This window comes from Benincasa hispida, chromosome 6, assembly GCF_009727055.1.
Source record: "Benincasa hispida cultivar B227 chromosome 6, ASM972705v1, whole genome shotgun sequence".
In the NCBI taxonomy this organism is placed as follows: Eukaryota; Viridiplantae; Streptophyta; class Magnoliopsida; order Cucurbitales; family Cucurbitaceae; genus Benincasa; species Benincasa hispida.
Window position 1 is genome coordinate 7,818,708 of NC_052354.1, and position 5,002 is coordinate 7,823,709.

The window sequence follows — 5,002 nt, forward strand, 5'->3', positions numbered from 1 at the left end:
CACCAACGCAGACTCAACCCTGCAATGAAGAAAGTTGTCAAGAACGAAATTATTAAATGGTTGGATGAGGAAATTATTTTTCCTATTTCAGATAGCACGTAAATCAGTCTCGTGCAATGCATCCCACAAAAAGGCAGAATGACTGTAGTTCCCAACCAAAAAAAGGAACTAATTTTGATGAATACGGTTACAGGTTAGAGAATATGTATAGACTATAGGAAGCTCAACACAGTTACTAAGAAGGATCACTTTCCTCTGTCATTTATTGATCAGATGTTAGATAGATTAGCAGGGAATGACTTCTTTTACTTCCTAGATAATTATGCGGGGTATATCCAAATAATGATGGCACCCGAAGACCAAGAAAAAAACTTACATTTATCCCTATGGGACATTCGCCTTCAGGCATATGCCCTTCGGGCTATATAATACCCCAAGCACCTTTCAAAGGTGCATGATGGCCATCTTCTCTGATTATCTTGAAGAGTCGGTTAAAATTTTTATGGATGACTTCTCAGTATATGGAAAGACATATGAAATATGTTTAGCAAAACTTGAAAAGATTTTGAAGAGATGCGAAGACACCAATTTGGTTTTGAATTGGGAGAAATGTCATTTCATGGTAATCAAGGGAATTGTGCTTGGGCACAAGGTGTCTAAATCTGGGCTGAAAGTTGACAAAGCTAAAATTGAGGTCATAGAAAAATTGCCATCGCCTAGCAATGTGAAAACACTTTGAAGCTTCCTCAAACATGCTAGATTCTACTACAGATTTGTTAAAGATTTCTCTAAAATTGCAAGATTGTTGAATTTGTTGTTGGAAGTAGATAGACCTTTCGAATTTGATCCTAACTACTTAAGAGCATTTGAAATATTAAAAGAAGCGCTAATCACAGCTCCTATTTTGATCACACATGACTGGTCAAAACTATTTGAATTGATGTGCGATGTGAGCGATTATGCGATGGTGCAACTTTAGCCCAACGCAAGCACAAAGTTCTTCATCAATCACATATGCGAGCAAAACCTTCGATAGTGCACAAAAAGATTATACAACAATCGAGAATGAATTGCTCGTAGTGGTGTTTGCTGTAGAAAAATTAAGACCATAATTGTTGGGTTCGAATGTAATCATTCATTTGGATCATTCAACCATCAAATATCTTATGACCAAGAAGGATGCGAAGCCACAATTAATCAGATGGGTATTACTCTTGCAAGAATTTGATACTGAAATTATTGATCGCAAAGGATCAAAAAATAAAGTTGCAGATCATCTATTGCGGCTTGAGAATGTTGAGTGTGATCTTCGCCAGCCAGAAGTAAACTCTTCTTTTCTTGATGAAGCAATATTAAGAGTTGATGAATTCTTGCCTTGGTATGCAAAGATTGTTAATTTTCTGGTCTGCAAGCAATTCCTAGAGGAATATTCTTCACAAAAAAAGAAGAAACTTACGCATGAATGTAAGTTTTACTACTAGGACGAGCCACATATTTATAAAAGAGGACAGATCATATCATAAGGCAATACGTTCCAGAAACTTCCTTTCATCGCTTCTTATATCAATGTCATAAGTCATCATTCGGTGGCCATTTTGGAAGTCAACGCATAATAGAAAAAGTACTTCAGAGTAGGTACTATTGGCCGACATTGTTTAAAGATGCTAGAGACTATGTTATGAAGTGCGACAGCTGCCAACGCACAGGGAACATTTCCAGAAGAAATGAAATGTTGTTGATGTTATCTTAGAAGTTGAATTGTTTGATGTATGGGGAATTGACTTCATGGACCCATTCCCTATTAGGTTTTATGTCTTAAACCTCGTGGTTTTGTAAAATAATAAACTTATTCTGTAAATCAATGAAGTTGCTATTAAAATGTGGATTCAATAAAGTTGTTATTGAATATATGAATTGCTTATTTCATTTCAGAAATAAATTCAATAAACTAAAAGATCCATGACTATTTCATAAATACTTGAACTTTATGTGAGGAAATAAGAGTGGATCAAGTTCGAGTAAATAGTCAAAATGATCTATAATATATGAATAAGTTTGGATACCTTATTCTAATAACACTATCGGATGCGACCCACTCTATAGTTGTTACAAGGAGTTGTAAACTGCTATAAACGAAGTGATCTCGATTCGTTCATGTGGTGACATGAAGAGTGAGGGCATTCTATGCAATGAGTTTGCATAAGTTCGGACCAAGAAATAAGTCACTCTTACTTTATAACGTTGTTTATTGTTTAAGACTGAATATTTCATAACAATGACCTAAGTAACTTAACCTTAATCCTGAGCTAACTATGAACTTCTGTTTATTCAATATTATCCTTAGATTTGCATAGGTGAGGGTTGGCTCAACAGCACCAGCTCAATAAGCCTCCCATTTTAGGGGTAAGATCGGGTAGATAGTTGGGGACATAGGATGCAAGAAGGATTCACTCTTACCCTCTTTCAGGGATAGTAGAGAGGTTGTTCCCTTAAGTGTTGACTCCGGGTCTTGAACAAGGGGCCCCACCCTTTCATTGGTCTGAGAGGAACTCAGTTTTATGATCGGATCACAAACCAATTGTTCATTAGAGAATCAGTGGGACTTAAGGAACAAAAAGTAATCTCGAGGGTAAAACAGCCATTTGACCCAGCCATTATTACGAAGAACCTGTTAAGGGTTAACTTACTAATCATGATTATATCGAGTGGATACAATATATCTACAGTGAAGGGAATGCAACTACTGGACTTTAATGGAGTGACCTGGTAGTTAACGAATGAGGATTAATTCAGTGTAAAGAGCTTAGCCAATTAATCTCGGATAGTTGAAGCCCATGATCTGTAAGTCCAATAGGACCCCTACTAACTTACAAATGGAATAAGCCTTAGAATAGCGTGATAAGTTGATTTGAAACGTCAAATTCGAATTAAGGGAATTAGTAATTATATGTGATATAATTACATGTTTAATTTTGAAATTAAACGAAATTGGAGAATACATTAAATATTTAAATATGATTTAAATATTAATTTCATGAATAGAGATTCATGGTAGTGGAATTGGTGTTAAATTAATTTAATAATTGGTATTACATTAATTAGAATTAATTAAATTATTTAATTAATTATTAATTTTATTAGAAAATTAATTATTGAATTAATTTTTGTAAAATGAATAAAATTTCAGTTTTAATTATAGAATTAAAAACTGAAATTAATTTTAAATTTTGAATTGGTTTTCAAATTTAAAAGAAAAGTGAAAATTGGAAGAAATTGAAAAGTGGGATTTTCCTACTTTCAAGCTAGCCTCTTAGTCACACTTCCACTCCTAAATTATAGCTCAAATTGAAGTAGGAGCTGGAATTACTTCAGGCAATTAGTTCTTGCATGAAGTTTAAGTATAAAACACTCAGTTTTGAGTGGAAAAAGGCATGCAAAATACTGGATTTTTGTTGAAGTCTCAAGGTGGAAGAAGGGATCTTAAACAATGCTGAACCAGTGACCTTCTCCTCTCAATTCCCAAATTTAAGCTTGTTTTGAGTCTCACAACTCAATCTAAGGCTCCTATAGGATAGTAGGGAAGTTCTACGGGTGGTCCACTACTAGAATTTGAGGGGATTGCAACTCAATTATCAAGATTGAAGAAGATCTTCAAAGGTATGTAATGAAACCCTCTTAATATCTCATGAACATGCTTAATTCAAAGCCAAAATTAATGCATTAGAATGCTTTATGATCCTGTTTTCTTCTGCTATGTGTTTTCTTAAACTAACATTCCCACCCCCCAATGGCCACAGCTACATTCTACTAGCCATTGATTATGTTTCAAAATGGGTCAAAGTAATTTCATGCGCTACAAGTGATGCGATAACTGTCATGAAATTCCTACAGAAAAATATTTTCACGGCTTTAGCATCTCACGTGCTATCTAAGCGACGAAGGAACTCATTTCATCAATCGCATCGCCAACAGGCTTTTGGCTAAATATAATGTTCATCACAAAATCGCAACAACTTACCATTCTCAAACAAATGGTCAAGCTGAGGTGTCCAATTGAGAAATCAAATCAATACTTGAAAAGGTTGTCAATTCAACGCGAAGAGATTGGACACAAAATCTAGATGAGGCGCTATGGGCCTATCGCACAACATATAAAATGCCCATCCGAATGTCCTCATATGCGCTGGTTTTTGGTAAAGCTTGTCATTTACCTTTGAAATTTAAACATAAGGCATTTTGGGCCACCAAAAAGCTGAATTTTAATATTGAAGCCTCGAGAGAAGTAAGAAAGTTGTAGTTGCTAGAGTTAGATGAATGGAGATTACAAGCATACAAAAATGCCAAGATCTACAAAGAGCGCATGAAGCGTCGACATGACAACGCATTAGTAAGAAAACTTTTGAAGTTGGTCAAAAAGTCCTGTTATTCAACTCATGTCTATGTTTTTTCTAGGTAAATTGAAATCACATTGATTGGACCCTTTATTATTAAGGAGATCTACTCTCATGCAGTGATAGAGCTAACACATGAAGATAAAACAAATGTATTAAAAGTTAATGGCAAAGGATCACGCCATATTTTGGAGGTGATTTTGATTGTGAAAAAGCCTCCATCGATTTGGGAAAGCCTAAATAATGACGATTGGAAAGTTCCTGCGCCAAGAAAGCTGACATCTTTTCAGGGACGCATCATATATATATATATATATATTATCCTTTTATGCTTTTTTTTATGTCGCTTATTTCTTAATTGATTGTGTTCTTGAAGTTTTTGTGAACAATGATTGGTTCATAAGATTGGATCAGTGTGAGTTATGAATAGGGTTTAGAAGCGTTGAATTATGGAATGCGTTGGAATCATAACTCAACCCATCCCAGTCAAACTTTTGCAGGTGAGGGAACCTCAAACGACAAAAATTGGTCGTTAGGATAGTGAAAAGATGCTATCAAAAGTGTCGCTTGACATTCTTTAACATCTCATTTATTGCATATACATCATGATG